This window comes from Carcharodon carcharias, chromosome 9 (genome assembly GCF_017639515.1).
Source record: "Carcharodon carcharias isolate sCarCar2 chromosome 9, sCarCar2.pri, whole genome shotgun sequence".
Classification (NCBI taxonomy): Eukaryota; Metazoa; Chordata; class Chondrichthyes; order Lamniformes; family Lamnidae; genus Carcharodon; species Carcharodon carcharias.
The window spans coordinates 3,879,561-3,897,521 of NC_054475.1; the positions used below are offsets into that span (position 1 = coordinate 3,879,561).

Consider the following 17,961-nt stretch of genomic DNA (forward strand, 5'->3'; position numbering starts at 1 on the left):
TGGGCCTGGAGTCACATATAGGCCAGTATGGGTGAGGACAGCAGATTTCCTCCCCTGAAAGGCATTAGTCAGATGGGTTTTTAATGACAATCCACTAGTTTCAGATTCACTATTAATCCAGGTTTATTACTTGAATTTAGCTGCCACGGCTGGGATTTGAGCTCATATCTCCAGACAAATCCAGTGACATTACCACGGTGCAAACCTGGAGCAGGTTAATTAGGGGTAATTTTGTGACTTTTCATGCTTCTTGTGGGGAGCCTCAGCCACTGGGAGGGCACATCAGAAATTCAGGTGTGGATTCCCCCAAATATCCGATATCATTCCAACAGGAGGCAGGTAAGGATATTCACTGAGAATACAAGATTGAAACAATATCCTTATTCTCAAAAGTAAAGCATTACAGCATTAATGGTCCAATGAGAATGCTTTAAGTGTCCTCTTGGCTCAGTGGTAACCATTGTGCCTCCTGCTCATTGCAGGATCAGATCACACAATTTAGGCTGCAGTACTGAGATGTGTCTTTTTGGATGTGACATTAAATTAAATCCCCACCTGAATGTTCAGGTGTAACCACAGAACCATAGAAAAGTTACAGCACAGAAGGAGGCCATTCGGCCCATCTTGTCCATGCCAGCCCAAGGTCACCCAGGTGCCCTTTCTAATCCCACCTTCCTGCACCCGGCCCATAGCCCTGCAGCTTACAGCACTTTAGGTACAGATCCAGGTACTTTTTAAAACGGCTTAGAGTTTCTGCCTCTACCAGGCAGTGAATTCCGGACACCCACTACCCTCTGCGTAAAAAAGTTCTTCCTCATGTCCCTTCTACACCTTCTGCCACTTATCTTGAATCTATGTCCCCTGGTTCTAGAATTCTCCACCAAGGGAAACAACTTTTTCCTGTCCACTCTCTATATTTCCCTCATAATTTTGTACACTTCAATCAAGTCACCTCTCAGCCTTCTTTGTTCTAAGGAAAATAACCCCAACCTATCCAATCTCTCCTCGTAGCTACATTTTTCTAAACCTGGCAACATTCTTGTAAACCTCCTCTGCACTCTCTCCAGAGCTATTACATCCTTCCTGTAATGTGGTGACCAGAACTGCACACAATACTCTAGTTGTGGCCTCACAATGTTTTATACAATTCCAACATTACATCCTTACTTTTATATTCTATGCCTCTGCCACTGAAGGAGAGCATTCCATATGCCTTCTTTACAACCTTGTCTACTTGAACTGCTGCCTTCAGGGACCTGTGTACTTGTACGCCAAGATCTCTCACTTCATCTACCCCTCTTAGTATATTCCCATTTATTGTGTAATCTCTGTAACTGTTTGACCTCCCTAAATGTATGACCTCACACTTCTCTATGTTAAAATCCATCTGCCACTTTACCCCCCACTCCACCAACCCATCTATATTGTTTTGGAGATTATGACTCTCCTCTACACTATCCAATACTCGGCCAATCTTTGTGACCTTTGCAAATTTCCCAATCGTGCCCCTTGCATTCATTTCCAAATCGTTAGTATATCACACGGACAGCAAGGGTCCCCACACCAAGCCCTATGGAAAACCACTTGAGACAACTTTCCATTTGCAAGGGCATCCATCGACCATTACCCTTTGTTTCCTGTTACAAAGCCAACCTTTTATCCAGTTTGCCACATTACCCTGAATCCCATGGGCTTTTACTTTCCTGACCAGTCTGCCATGTGGGACCTTGTCCAAGGCCTTGCTAAAATCCATGTACACAACATCCACTGCACTACCTTCATCAACCCTTCTTGTCACTTTCTCAAAGAATTCAATCAAATTTGTGAGGCAAGACCTTCCTTTAACAAATCCGTGCTGACCATCCCTGACTAGTCCATGCCTTTCCACTTGACAGATAATCCTATCTCTCAGGATTGATTCTACTAATTTGCTCACCACTGATGTAAGACTAACTGCCTATAATTGTTTGGCATTTCCTTTGATCCCTTTTTAAACAATGGAACTACATTTGCATTTCTCCCGTCCTCCGGTACCTCCCCTGTATCTAGTGAAGATTGGAAAATCATCCTCAGAGCATCTGCTATCTCCTCCCTGACTTACTTCAGCAGCCTCGGAAACAATCCATCTGGCCCTGGTGACTTATCAACTTTCAAGGATTTCAACCCTTCGAGAACTTCCTCTCTCTTTATGACTATCCCGTCTAATATCTCGCAGTGTTCCTCCTGGACTACTATATCTACATCCTCCCTTTCCTTTGTAAACACGGAGACAAAATATTCATTCAAAACCCTTCCCACAGCCTCTGCATCTACACACAAGTTTCCATCTTCATCTCTGATAGGTCCCACTTTTTCCTTAACTAACCTTTTAGCATTAATGTATTGGTAAAACATCTTTGGGTTATCTTTAACTTTACTTGCTAATCTTTTTTCATGCCCTCTTTTTGATTTCCTTATTTCCTTTTTTACTTTGTCCCTGCACTTCCTATATTCCTCTAGATTATCTGCAGTGCTTAGTTCTTTGTGCCTATTGTATGCTCTCTTTTTCTGTTTGATCATCCCCTGTATTCCTCTAGACAACCAAGGAGGTCTAGATTTGGCAGTACCACTCTTATTTTTGTAGGGACATGTCTACTTTGTACAATTAGGATCCCGCTTTTTAGTGCTTCCCACTGGTTTTCCAAAGTTTTATCCTCCAGCAGTGCTGTCCAGTCCACCTCAGCCAAGTCCCTTCTCATTTCTGCAAAATTTGCCTTCCCCCAGTTCAAGACTTTTACTCCTGCCTTATCTCTGTCCTTTTCCATGGTAATGCTAAATCTAACTGAATTGTGATCACTGTCCCCGAATATGGTCGGCAACTGTCACTTCACCCACTTGCCCTTCTTCGTTCCCCAAGACTAGGTCTAGAATTGCATCTCCTCTTGTTGGGTTTGTCACTAACTGGTTGAAAAGAATTTCCTGGACACGGCTTGAATTTTTCTCCCTCAGTGCCCCTTATATTGTTTGAATCCCAGTTAATATTAGGATAGTTGAAGTCTCCTACTATTAGTGCCCTCTTGTTCTTCTTATAAGCAGAAATTTGCCTACATATTTGTTCTTCTATCTCCCTTTCACTATTTAGGGGTCTGTAGTATACTCCCAGTAGTGTGACTGCCCCTTTTTTATTTCGAAGTTCATTCCATAAAGCCTCGTTTGTTGACTCATTTAGTATATCATCCCTTCTCACAACTGGAATTAATTCTTTAACCATTCGTGCTACCACCTCCCCCCCACTTCCTTTATCTCCTACCCTATTGTGCCTGAAGACTCTATAACCAGGGATATTAAGCTGCCAGTTTTGTCCCTCCTTTAGCCAGGTCTCCGTTATAGCTATGACTTCCTGCTACCATGTGTCTACCTGTGCCCTAAACTCATCTACCTTGTTTGTAATACTCCTTGCATTGAAGTATAAACAGTTTAACCCTGTCAATTTCCCTTGCTGGACACTTTTTAAACTTTGCTTCTCCTGTAACTCCATGTCTATCACAATGTCCCTAGCTAATGTTCTACCTCCATTTTTCTGATCTGAATCTGACCTATCTGATCCTAATCCTGGGATCCCATCCCCCTGCCACACTGGTTTAAATACCCCCCAACAGAACTAGCAAAAGTCCCCACAAGGACACTGGTCCCAGCTCTGCCTGGGTGCAGCCCGTCCGGTTTGTACAGGTCCCACCTTCCCCAGAACCGGTCCCAGTGCCTCAAGAATCTGAATCCCTCCCGGCTACACCATCTCTCCAGTCACGTGTTCATTTGGTCTATCCTCTTATTCCTGCTCTCGCTAGCATGTGGAACTGGGAGTAATCCTGAGATTACTACGTTTAAGGTCCTGCATTTTAATTTATCTCCTAACTTCCTGTACTGAGCTTGCAGGTCTTCATCCCTTAGTTTACCTATGTCATTGGAACCAATGTGTACCATGACCACTGGAGGCTCACCTTCCCTACCCAGAATGTCCTGCAGCTGCTCTACGACATCCTGGACCCTGGCATCAGGGAGGTAACATACCATCCTTGATTCATGTTTGCGGCCACAGAAGCATCTGTCTGTGCCCCTAACTATTGAATCCCCGATCATTATAGCCCTGCCACTTGTTTTCCTCCCGCCCCTCTGAGCAGCAGAGCCACCCACGGTGCCGTGAACTTGGCTGTTGTTGCTTCCCCCTGAGAGGCCATCCCCCCCTCAACAGTATCCAAAGCGGTATATCAGTTAGAGAGGGGGATGACTACAGGGGACTCCTGCACTATCTTCCTGAGTTTTTTCCTGTTCCTGATGGTCAACCATTCCCTTTCCGCCTGTGTAACCTTCACTGGAGTATGACCACCTCACTAAATGTGCTATCCACAACTTGCTCAGCATCGTGGATGCTCCACAATGAGTCCACCTGCAGCTCCAGCTCCGAAATCCGGTTAGCTAGAAGCTGCATTTGGACACACCTTCCACACACAGTCACCAGGGACGCTGGAAGCGCCCCTCATTTCCCACATCCTGCAGGAGGAGCATATCATGGGTCTGAGTTCTCCTGCCATGATGTCCCTCCTGATTAAGCTAATTACTCCCTTAAAAAAAAATGCTAGCTCGCGGCCTTATTTATGTTAGCTAGGAACCTTGTTTCTTGACTAATTATACTTGTACAGTACTACTCTATACTTTTTTTTAACTCCATCCTCAGTATTAAGCAATTAATTACTTTAATAGACTGAAAAAAAAAACTCACCAGGATTTACTCACCAATCAGCTGCTTTTTTAAAAATCCACTTTCAGAAGAGTGTCCCTTGCAGGTCTGGTGCACTCCTGAAGGTACTGCCTCTCCCTCTCTCTCTCTTCTTCTTTGGTTTGAGGAGGAGGGAGGAATGGGAACACTATAGCAATGTAATGTTTGGGGCTATTCCGTTCTTTGACAGTGGGTCCTCCTCAATCCCCTTCTGAGTTGCGGTGACTGTGCTGACTTCTCCCAGAATGCTTCTCAGTCACTTCTCACTACCACCCTCTGTTGGAACTAAAAGGTCCCCTTGGGAGTCACATTCACAGAGGAGAAAAGAAGTTCACTCAGTGTCCTGGCCAACATTCATCCCACATTCAACACCAAAAAGCAGAGATTAACTGGTCTATCTTGTGGCTGTTTGAAGGACCTTAAAATGCTTTTGGACAGCCAGCCACTACATCCATGCAAGTTCGTTTTTTTCTTTCAAAAAAACTTCAGCAACACTCGATATCGTATAGTGCTTCACAAGAAGAGGGAGGATGGGAGAAATTTAGACAGTGAGCAAGAACTGGACAAAGAGTTTGAAGGGGCTATTGAAGATGAGGTGAGTTTTCAGGATGCTGAAGGTGGAGAAATGTCTATAAAAACAGAGGGATAATATTGATGTAAAAAAGAACCTCAGAGACATAAAGCCTGGATATAGGCATCAGATGGATCAAATGTGGTCTCTGTCATAGCTGATCTTTAAAGGAGGCTTCTTCTATTGTTTGCCAAGTCCAAAATTGGACCTGAGCAAACACTGGGAGATAGAACAAGCTGGGCTCAGGGTAGGAATTCTGAGATGTGGTTTGTCAATGATGAAAATTAATTACATTTTCAGTAATTTCAAAAATAAGTTGAAACATTGGATGTTTATTTTTAAAAGACAAGATTTTGGTGACTTGGAAATTTCTAGACAGCTCATACAAAATATGAATAGTTGGCAACTTCGCTTGTAGCTGTTCCATGAATTTAGTCAATCTAAACATATGATACAACAATGGCCTCTTTTAAACTCCGGAAAGAAACTCGAAGCATACTGCACTAAAATAATAACTTTACTAAAACAAGCACAGCTTTTCAACTGAAATTTAAACGGTTAACACTGTGAATGTAGATTTTGACAGCAAATACAACCCAGCGAGGCAAACAGATACAGTATGAACAGTATATAAATCAGTGAACTGCTACCCAAAAAACATGCTCTAACAGTTGTAGGACCTCCCATGTGATGTATACCTTGGGGTCAGACAGTTTTCATCGCCAACCTCTCTCACCCTGAGTAGCTTCAGATTAACAATGATCTTCAGCACATTTCACTTTTAAAAGCTTGTGAAAAGTATCTTTTTATAAGCGGCGTTGAGGATTTCATTTCAATCGGGAAGGCGGGGTGAGAGGGTGCTTCTGTTAAAAATCCATAAACCAGTTGAACTTCACTCTTACAGTTTCTGACCCCATGAAAACCTTTTGATTTGAATTACACATTTAAAATTCGCTCACAGGGACTTTTAACATTCATTAAGCTGTTTACCTAACTATAAAGTTACTGCACACTGTTGAAAGGAATCCCTTGCCTTTCTAATGTTATACAATGTTCAACACAAGAAAGTATGAAACAGACTTCAAGCAACACTTGAAAATTTACCTACTTCCCACCTCGTTTTCTCGAGCTGCTGAATTCTTTACCAGTGAAACACGTTTATCCTCTCTGTTCACAGGAGTGTGGCAGGAATGCCTTTTGGCATTCAAAGTACAGCAACTGTGGTAAGGCAATACCCACTTATCTCTTGCCTTCCATTCCAGTTCTTTGAGTGTGGAGACTGACTGCTTTGTGGTGTGTTTAGTACTGAGGAGTTAGAACCACCCACTGTACATGAAGTACAGGAACTGACTTGCTTGCCCTTAGCTAGGTTATTTTATATGCTAATAACCCTTCTCCCACTGCAATCGTTAACCAGAGAGCTCACTTTATCAACCTGCTATCAAGCCTTCATAATGTGCTTTGTCAACAGACTGCAACGAAGGCTGTTTGTGCTTGAGAGCCCTGAACTGGCACCTTCCTATCGCTCTAATGTAAGCCATGAATTAATTGCATAGGGAAGCATAGCCCAATAGCAGAAGCCTTCATTAGCTGTCTAGAATTCAATAGCTTTTACATGCGGTGTGTTTGCGCTAATCACGGCATATTGCAAAGCACTTTTCAGTTCATGTACAGAAGGTTATCACGGGTAGGCTCAAGGGATTCGACACACAGGCTGTCAGAACGTGAAGCTTTTGCTGCAACTAATCCATATTTAGGTTTGCAAAATAGTGGCACCGCTGGAGAATAGAATTTGATCTGCTTTGTACTGCCGTTGTTGTCTTTTGTAACTGTGTAATAGTATCTTGTCACATTCCATGAATGAGTCATAAACTCAGACTGAAATACACTGGTTATGATTTGGTCAGGATTTACCATCCCAGTTTGCAGTTTCCATTTTGTTTAAACTCACGTATGAATGAACAATTGGATTTTGTGTCACTGCCAATTTTCCTTTTGAAAAGCAATTATAAGCTATTGGTGCAAATCCTGATCATCAATTTAACCCTTAAGTTAGAGTAACTTTATTTCGCGGGTTTGCTTTGAGCTGAGATCAGCTTGGAGGCAGGACAACATCTATTAGTGTCGTCAATTTTTGTTGGCATCATCACAAGACCCAACCCCCGCCTCCACCTATGCCACCATTATGTTCCCACCGTTAATTGGCAAACCGTTGCTGTACACGTTGTGCCACGTTCCTGCGCCAGTTGGAAAATGAACTGGCGTTTCATCACACAATTGGATGATTCGTGACTGTCGGTTAAATAGCCTTTTATCCATCTCCCTTTTTCTTAAAGCACCCATCGTTTTCTCTTGAGTTGCCCACAGCAGCATCAAAGAGATTAATCTCTAATTCCTGAAGATTCCATGACAATCTGGAAACTTCAGTGTTATGTGTGAACATTCTGTCTTCCTGTCACGGCGTCCGTTCGATAAACACTTGCACCATTCTCTCTGGAGGGACGTACTGATGCCGGGAGCAGCTTTAGTTAAGTGTATGGTCATTTGTGAAGACCGAATGGAGATCAGCAGTAGAACAGCCTTTGAGAGAATCTCAAATGTAAACCAGTTTTACAGGAGCCAGACTCTCAGATAGTAATTCTGGCATTTGTGCTTAATATAAAATAAGGAATCCAGCAGCTCTTGTAGTAGCTTAATTGTGTGGTACTGAACCATGTAGAACAAAAAGCCCTGGAATTCCAACTTTGTTTTTCTACATGGATATGCCTGCGCTCTAACACAACTCGCATTGATTGATCTTCTTAGCCAAGTGCAGTAACACATTTGAAATTGATGCTTGCTATGCTCTAACATTACCACTACTCCAGTGGGGTGATTGTTATGCTCCATAGCTATTTGTTCCTCTCAGTTTTTATCTGTATATGTCCCGACAATCTCCAACCCACTTCCCAGCGAGATATTTATTTGGCTCAGTTTGAGAAAGTTAATCAGTTCACTGCCTGCCTTAATGAATTTAGCTGGCCATTTCTTCCAATGTTGTTTGAGGCTTATTAATTTTAAATCTGTGTCCTTTGGCTCCAGTCTAAGTCGCCTGCCTTATTGATGTTTGTGTATTGATGCCTCTTGACATTCTGGAACCTGTTCCACTTTGACCTATGCAGTTGTGCTTGTAATGATAAAAAGGGCAGATTTTCCTTGGTTTAATAACTGAAAAACAAGCACGACACAGAGAAAAATGGGGAGTTAATCTATTGCTCTCATTCTGCTCCAGTGTAGCACCTTCCCCAAATATCTTACATGGCTTCTTCAGGTACTTGTACCTGACAGTGTCTAAACATGGAATAGCAATGGGCATTTTATGACAATGAGTTGAAGTGACCGGTGGCCACACATTTCCTGTAGTGGTGCCCAGTACATTGTGAAGGCAACATCACACCTGATTAATTCTGAGCTTCTAATTAGTCTTAAGGAATGGATAATTACTATTTGGAAAGCTCATTACTTTTTGGATTACTGAATAATGTAATGGAGTCGCTGCTTTAAGACTGGTGGCAGAATACCGATAACTTGCTTTTCTTACTAGTGGAGGCCTATATAGCAATATAGATACCCCTGCATCCCGCCATTCCCCCCAAACTACCCCATCCTTCCCTCCACCTTGTACAACATGCCTTATTTTGTGATAATGAGGGGAAATGATCAGAAGCCTAGTTGACAACTGATGAAGTTATTCACCTGGGCCTTGTCTAACAATCATTTTTAGGGAGACGGAAGTTAATTTTGCAAAGTGTAGAATTTCCCACTCTCAAAAGTATGGTACCCAAAGCCACCTGGATTAGAAAGAAAAGCCACACAGTTATACCAGCACCCCTTCCTATTCCCACACTATTGTTTCATGAGGAGACAGTGGCATAGTGGTAGTGTCACTAGGCAAGGAGCCCAGGCCAATGCTCTGGGTATATGGGTTCAAATCCCACAGCAGCTGGTGGAATTTAAGTTCCAATAATAAATCTGTAAATTGAAAGCTAGTCTCAGTAATGGTGACCATGACAGCTATCAGCAATTGCCCCCTTAAAGGAAAATCTGACATCCTTACCTAGTCTGGCCTCCATGTGACTCCAGACCCACAGCAATGTGGTTGACTCTTAACTACTCTCTGAAATGGCTGAGCAAGCCATTCAGTTCAAGGGCAATTAGGAATGGGCAACAAATGCTGGCCTTGACAGTGACACCCACGTCCCATGAATGAATAAAAAAAAAATGACACCATACTTGTTCTTCCATCTTTTTCTTGGCACCATGGTGTTGCTCTTATACTAGCTCCCTGAAAAACATTCTGCAGCAGCACCAGTTTGTGCCTGGCACACCAATATGCCCTCATTCATAGCCTTCAGAACCTTTTAAAGAAAGAAAGATTGGCCACCTGGCACCTCAAAGCGCTTTACAGCCAATGGAGGTACTTCCTGAAGCACAGGCACTGTTGTAATTCAGGATTGATTCTACAACCAACAGAGTCTCCTGAGTACAGCAGGATTCTCTCTCCAGCAAAATGCAATGAGTAGAGGATAGTTACATAATAGAAACTATGAAAGTAATTCAGGAAACACAACAGCCAATTTGCACTCAGCAAACTCCCACAAACAGTGATGTGATAATAACTGGATAATCTGTTTTTGTGATGTTGATCAAGGGATAAATATTGGTCAGGACACCGGGGGTAACTCCTTTGCTTTTCTTTGAAATAATGCCATGGGATCTTCTATATCCACTCGAAGAGCAGATAGGACTAGGTCTAAAGTGTCATCCAAAAGACAGCACCTCCAACAGTGCAGCACCTCTTCAGTACTACACTGGAGAATCAGCCTTGAATTTTGTGGTCAAGCCCTGGAGTGAGACTTGTACTCAGGACCTTGCTAGTTAGAGGCAAGAGTGCTACCAGCTGAGCCACATCTGGAATAGACTGTATATAGCGACACCACACATCCCAATCAGAATGGAGATATTTGGATAATTCTCGCTCCCTCCCCCACCCTGACCCCGCACCCAGTCAAACATGCCTGCAATAGACTTGGATTGATTTTACTCTCATAATTTCTATTATGTAACTATCTTCTACTCACTGCATTTCGCTGGAGAGAGAATCCTACTGTACTCGGGAGATTCTGTTGGTTGTAGAATCAGTCATAAGTCCAGAGACTCGCGTAAATTAAAACCACAAGTCCCACCCCATCTCCTCATTTGCCGATAGAGCAGTGTCAATATTCACTCCATCAAATAAAAGCAAAGACCACCGGCAGCTCCTGGCAAACATTAATTATTTTTAAGACTTACCACTCTTCATCAACCCTAATAACAATTTTGTATTGCCACTTGCAGCAATCCAAGTGCTGCTGACTGTAATTTGTACCTGCCCTGTTAATATTGCTGCTGCCTTTAAAGTTTGGGCAGCATCAGGATTCCCTCTCCCCAAAGGCCCTGAGCCCAGCAGTATGGCTTCAGCAATCATAAAGACCATAAGACATAGGAGCAGAAATTAGGCCATTCGGCCCATCGAGTCTGCTCCGCCATTCAATCATGGCTGATAAGTTTCTCAACCCCATTCTCCTGCCTTCTCCCCGTAACCTTTGATCCCCTTACCAATCAAGAACCTATCTATCTCAGTCTTAAATACACTCAATGACCTGGCCTCCACAGCCTTCTGTGGCAATGAATTCCATAGATTCACCACTCTCTGGCTAAAGAAGTTTCTTTAGCTAACTAGTTCCACAGAAATGAAGGCCAAAGGCAAAATTACACATTGTTTTGACAAATCTTATCATATCTGCTAATGATTTATCCTGCCTTCCACTGAATCCTTTACATTTATTCCATACTACAACCATTCAGCTCTTTTATTTTGTTTTGCCAGCCAGCCACGCCCACCTTGTGCTCATCCCCGGTCCAATATTAAATCATGTTCCACATCGGCGTCTCTATGGTGTAGCTGCAGCTGCATTTTTCTTTGTTGCTTAGAGCTGCAGATGAAAATTAATTATGGCCTTTTCATTGAGGAATACCACTTCACCCAGACTTTCCTTTCACTTAATTCCGTTAATTGTTTCTTAAATCAGATCGAGATGTTGAACTGAGAAGCCCTCCGCTCTTTCCAGTGGTTCAGGTGTAAATGAAAGATCCCGAGACGCTGCTTGAAGAAAAGGGGTTTGCCCAGTTCCCACCTCCAGACTTCATCCTTCACCCAACATCACCGAGAACGGACTGATTGGTCATTCATCTCATTGCTGTTTGTTATGAGGCATTGCTATACATGAAATGGCTGCCATATTATCCCACTACCAACAATGACAACACTCCAAAGTATTTCAAAGTGTTTCTGGGATTTTTCTGAGCTGAGTCCTTTTGTCCTCTTAGAATGAGAATAAAGTGTAAGGCTGGACTGATTCAAGTTCTGACTTGATGTCTTAGGTGTTACTTTTCCCATTACCAGAGATCCACACTGCAGTTTGTTCCACCGAATAACACAATAAGCAGATTTCTAAATTAACCAAATGTTTTATTTTTTTCCCTGCTGATTTTCTCCTCTAATTTTTTCCCCTCCCCTCCATTGGGAACAATTCTAAAGGTATCAATGACATCCTCCAATACTTTGCCATCCTTCATGTCTAAGACTGGCCAATGTGTGTTACGATGTCAACATACACAGTCCCAGTGTAGGCGACAACTCACAATCCAGAGCAGAAAACAAATGACTTTCTTTTCCACAGCCCAAGGGCCTCTATCACCACCATGTCAGAAATTTGTAATTCACTACAGATTGGTGGGTGGGGGACTAGGGGGAGTGGGTGTGGGGTGGGAAAGGGCTGTGGGGTAAGAGTCCCAAACTTTCTCAATCTCTCCAGTCCAACTTCTCACTAAATAAAATAACTGAACTGTGTGCGTTTAATTCCAACTAGCATTGTCAATGGAGCTTGCAATTCAACTTAAAGCAACCAAAAGTAGATTTGCCAACTCTCCAGAATTGGCTTGGATTCTCCAGGAACTGACGGTCAATCTCCAGGACACTGCTGTATGCAATCCTGGAGAAGAATCACTGGGACAAGGAAAAGATGTTTTCTTTTTGTCATTTTCTTTGAACCTTTCTCTTTGCCAGATATAAAAACATTGAAAATAGGGGAAATGTTTAGCTGGCAGTCAGGCATCATCTAATTGGGTCATTGGGTAATGAGTCATTTTGCTTTCCAGTTGATGTAGGAATGCCGTGCGTCACAACGATGGAGATGTTGGCCAACTAATGGCAAGAGCGTGAGGGCAAGTCATGTGATGAAACTTGCAGGAAGACATTTAATCACAGTTGGCAGCTCTGGTCAAAAGTTTATCTTGACTCTTAGTGAACTTTGGCAGTGTGAAGTGATACATTTCTGGGGATCAATGAGCAACCGAATACACTTACCGTCTTCTGTCTGTCATTATGCAGAAGTGAAAGTTATAATGGGATGTTGGTAAGTATTGTGTCCTCTACATATAAGCCCCTACTGATGATAGGTTTTGCCCTGTAATTTTTAACAGAGGGGTGGTCAGGACATAAAGGGGGTGAAGTTCAACTTCAGCAGGGGTGCAGAATCCATGATGGTGGATCGGCTGCATGTTCTACACCCTCTCCCCATCCAGGAATTTTCTTCCCTTTGCCCATTTTGCGCTCTTGCCAAAGCTGAGGTTTGATCCTGGAATGTCCTACCAGAAGTAATGGTCACAGCAGAACTTTTTAAAAGGGAGCTGGATAAATAGTTGTGAGAAATTAATGAGGAATGGGATAAGGATGCAGGAATGGGACCGAGTAGATAACTCTTTCAAAGAATCACCATGGGTATAATTGAGTGAATGGCCCTCTTCTGCACCACAAAATGAAATAATTTATTTTGTCTCATGCTGTTCTGGATGCTATGAGGTTTTCTCTTTCATCAATTTTTTGAAATGTAGATTCCTTCAATAACAGACTTCGATTATTGAGTGATATCTTTGTCAAGGGAAGGCAGCTATCTAGAGTATGGTGAGCTTATAAAAGAAAAAGGGCCACAGCTTGCATTTTATAGTAGTTTTCCCAACCTTAGGATGTTCCAAAGCTCTTTACAGCCAATGAAGTACTTTGAAGTGTGGTCACTGTTGTAATGTAGGAACTACAGCAGTCAATTTGTGAACAGTAAGCTCCCACAAACAGTAAAGTGATGATGACTAGATCATCTATTTTTTTCAGTGACCCTAGTTGAAAGATAGATATTGGCCAGGACACAGGGGGAATGTATCCCCTGTTCTCCTTCGAGCAATGCCACGGGATCTCTGACATCCATCTGAAAAGACAGACGGTGTTGGTGTTGGTGTTGGTGTAATGTCTTATCACACAACACAACAGGAAATATGGAAAATAAACATTATTTAAAAAACAATTCATGAGGATCAATTATAAAAGAAAACAGCTTGCAGATTTACGACTATAATTAGAATGCTTGGTTCCGCTGATGTCATCAGAACTGCTCCGTTGATTTACAGCCTTCTAAATCACTGTCGGCCGTGTTGTTTTTTTAAACTACGTTTTAAATGATCTTTCTTCCGCCCTCTCCTTTTCTTTCCTGCAATATGCTGAAAAATAAATTTTGATGCAGGCCCATTACCGGAAAAAAGAATGGGAATACTCTTTGTCAATCCCTGAGCGATCTTTGTTCATGACACAACAAGAGACTATTGTCCACTAACATGTCCGTTAGTTGTTTTGATTAATTTTCTCCCTCAAAGATGGTGACCTTTGCTGGTTCCCCCCAACACCTTACCCAAATGACCATACTTTACGTTAACCTCAACAACATTTTGCGGCAGTTTATTTGACCTCCACCATGTCCACATTGGCACTTTTCCAACAGGGATCATTGGATATTCCAGTAAGAGCACAGCTAAACATTTCAATCCCAAGGATGAGTAGTTGGCTCAAAAAAGCTATTTTTTCTATCAGTATATGAACCCTGCTCTCGTGTCATAACCTTGTAATGATTTATTTTTCTGTCAGTTGATTAAAAAAACCCACATATTAGCTCAACGTATGGGATCAAAGAGGATTCCTTTCAAAGCTACAGACCTGCTGGTAACAACAGCAAATTTTGTAATGGATGAGATCCATTTATTGAGCACGTTGAGGTTGTGGTCAGGCTCATAACATTTAACACAACCTTGTCTCACAGCCTTGCACAGACTCTCTGCCACATCTCTGATATCCATTATAATTTTGTTATGACTCCGCATACAAAACAAAAATCATTTCAGCCACCGAGACCTGTTCTGGAATTCCCTCCCTAAACATCTCCACCTCTCTATCTCTTTCTCCTCCTTTAAGATGTTCCTGTAAACCACCTGTCCTAATCTAGGAACATATACACAGGAAGAGGCCCCTCAGCTCCTTGAGCCTGTTCCACCTTTCAATGAGATCATGGCAGATCTGATAGCTCCATGTTTGGCTCTGTTTTATTCTGTATTGTTCCTGTGAAGCACTTTGGAGCATTTTACTATTTTAGAGGTGCCATATGCATGTAAATTGCTTTTGTTGCTTCTTTCACTATCTTCGGAAGGATTCAGAATGGAATTCGGGGTATTCCCCAAAATCACAGGCTAAAATCAATTTCAGAATTCACCCAGACAGGGGAAAGATTCAACGGGAGGAAATATTTGCAAGGATTCCAATTTGAGCCACTTCGCGGAACCCCTCCCTCTCACTGACATCTAGGGCTCATCTGTAACATAGCTCACTTGTTTATCAGGGGACCTACATCTCATGCTACCAGTAATGAGAGACCAAAGTAAAGGGGAATTATAAAAATCCTTCAAGAAGGAGATAATTTATCTTTTAAAAAAGTCATTGGAGTATGGAGGCGCTGACACCTCAAAATGAGTTGTGGCATGGAATAATCGGCAATTGATTTAGTTCCTTGGGTTCCCATACAACTTACAAAACTTATATTCATATAAGTCCTTTAACTAAATAAAATAGAGGCTTTCTAAAACAAAATATGACACCAAGACACGTATTAGGTCAAATGACCAAAATCTTGGTCAAAGAGGTAGGTTTGAAGGAGTGTCTTAAAGGAAGAAGGTGAGGTAGAGAGTCAGAGAGGTGTAGGGAGGCAATTCCAGAGAATAGGGTCTAGGCAACTGTAGGCGCAGCCATCAATAATGGAGCAATTAAGATCGCTAGACACTCAAGAATCAGGAATCCTGCTGCAAGTAACTCACCTCCTGACTCCCCAAAGCCTGTCCACCATCTACTAGGCACAAGTCAGGAGTGTGATGAATACTCTCCACTCGCCTGGATAAGTGCAGCTCCAGCAACAGTCAAGAAGCTTGACATCATCCAGGACAAAACAGCCCACTTGATTGAGACCACATCCACAACCATTCACTCCCTCCACCACCAATGCACAGTGGCAGCAGTGTGTACCATCTACAAGATGTACTGCAAGAACTCAACATCGCTCCTTAAACAACACCTTCCAAACCCATCACCACTACCATCTAGAAGGACAAGGACAGCAGACACATGGGAACACCACCACCTGGAAGTTCCCCTCCAAGTCACTTGGAACTATAATGCCATTCCTTAACTGTTGCTGGGTCAAAATCTTGGAGTTTCCCTTCCTAACAGCACGGTGGGTGTACACCACAAAGGCTGCAGTGGCTCAAGGCGGCAGCTCAGCACCATTCAAGGGCAATTAGGGATGGGCAATAAATGCTGGCCTAGCCAGTGACACCCATACCCCATGATTGAATAATAAAAATATTGGATGAGTGCAGATATTTTGAGGATTGTGGGGATGGAGGAGATTACAAAGATAGAGATGAGTTGGGCCACGGAGGGATTTGAAAACAAGGATGAGAATTTTAAAATCAAGACATTGCTTGCTCAGGAGCCAAAATAACTCAATGAGCACAGGGGTGATAGGGTGAATGGGACTTCTGTGAGTTGAGACAGAATTTTGGATTACCTCAGGTTTACAGAGGGTAGAATTTGGGAGACCAGGGCAATGGATTCCCCATTTCAATTGCATCAACCCAGTCAGAGGATATGCAGTGCTGAGTCTCTTCTTAATGGTGGAAAAAAATTTAGCCAATTGCTCCTTTACACACCCCTCCAGAAACAAGTTGCAGAAGCGGTAAGGTCCTGGAAGTAGAGTGCTTGTTTCTCCTGAAACATTGTTTTTAATGTTTTCTTGGGATGTGGAAATCACTGGCAAGGCTAAAATTTGTTGCCCATCCCTAATTGCTACAACCAAATGGCTTGCTAGGCCATTTCAGAGAGCAGTCAGCCACAATGCTGTGGGTCTGGAGTCACATATAGGCCAGACCAGGTAAAGATGGCAGATTTCCTTCTCTAATGGACATTAGTGAACCAGGTGGGCGTTTACAACAATTGTTGATAGTATGACCACTATTACTGACTTTCAGATCCAGATTTAATTTATTGAGCAATTGAATTTATGAATTAATTGACTTTAAATTCCACCAGCTGCCATGGTGGGATTTGAATCCATGTCCCCAAAGCATCAGCCTGGACCTCGAGATTGGGAGGCCATGATGCCACAATCTCCCCTAAAGCATGAACAAAACAACTGGAGAAAAATACATATCAGTTTACAAGTTTAACCAATAATAAGAATAACATGTATTTATGTGGTACCTTTGGTATGAAAAAAATGTTCTGAAGAGATTCAGAGAGATATAAAGGAGAAAAAAAAAACATGTACCAAATAGATCTGAATGTTAATAGCGAGGTGATGTTCATTCCGCTTATAACCTGATTGTCTGAGGATTATACAGTTGCTAATTATATTGTAGGGTTGAAATTGTGACAATCAGGAGACAGTTAATCTGTCCCTGATTTACAACTTCATGGATTATGCGTTCCTGTGCATGCATGAAAAGCATGAGATAAGTGACTATTTTCATTTGGGTTAGCTCTAACCATGGTTTGAGTTTAATACATAATGCACAAAAACCAGTTTCAAACCAGTTTTCCATCCCAAAGGCTGAGGGATGCTTGTTAGAGAAGTCTGGAATTATTCCAGTTAAAGGAATATTACAGGGTGCAATAAACTGAATTTAGTGGGACTGCTTGATCAGGAGTGATTTTATTTAAGATCAAGCAATCGACTTGAGCTCATTGGATCAATATTTTTGGGTCCAGATCCTGATAGGTTGAATTTGGAATTTATTGGATGTGAATCAGCATTAATCTTACAGAAATCATGATTCAAGTATAAACAGTCAGCCACTTTCTGCATCTCTGTGCAACAGACTTTCAATCATTCAGCAATTTATCAAAATAGTCAGTAAACCCTTACTTTCCATTAAAGTGATTTGAGTTGTCGAATGTGCCACTATTACTGAATGGAATTGGTACCAGATTGAATGTACTTTGGGGTTGGGGGTGGGTGTTCATTTCCTTTGATGGCTCACTCGCTAACACCCTTCTGTAAAATTCCTTTAATGTACAAATCTAATAAAGCCATTAGCTTGTTTAAAGTAAACGGGTTAATGACTGTGATAAATAATACACAAAGGAATTTTACACAAGGCTATTAATCATGCACTGCCAGTTGAATTT

At 42.2% G+C, this 17,961-nt stretch overlaps 1 protein-coding gene across 4 annotated transcripts in view; it reads right to left on the reverse strand.

Moving 5' to 3' along the window:
- The window catches only part of LOC121282295 (prickle-like protein 1), a 121,468-nt gene that overhangs the window by 33,933 nt on the left and 69,574 nt on the right, over positions 1-17,961 (reverse strand). The window contains exon 1 of one of the 4 annotated variants that reach the window (XM_041195947.1): positions 6,440-6,574. The exons of 1 other annotated variant lie outside the window; for it this stretch is intronic. The gene's annotated coding sequence lies outside the window, so the exon portion shown is untranslated. Of the gene's footprint in view, positions 1-6,428; positions 6,575-17,961 lie in introns of those variants that run through there. 2 more of the 4 variants (XM_041195946.1, XM_041195945.1) reach the window with 2 other exon arrangements.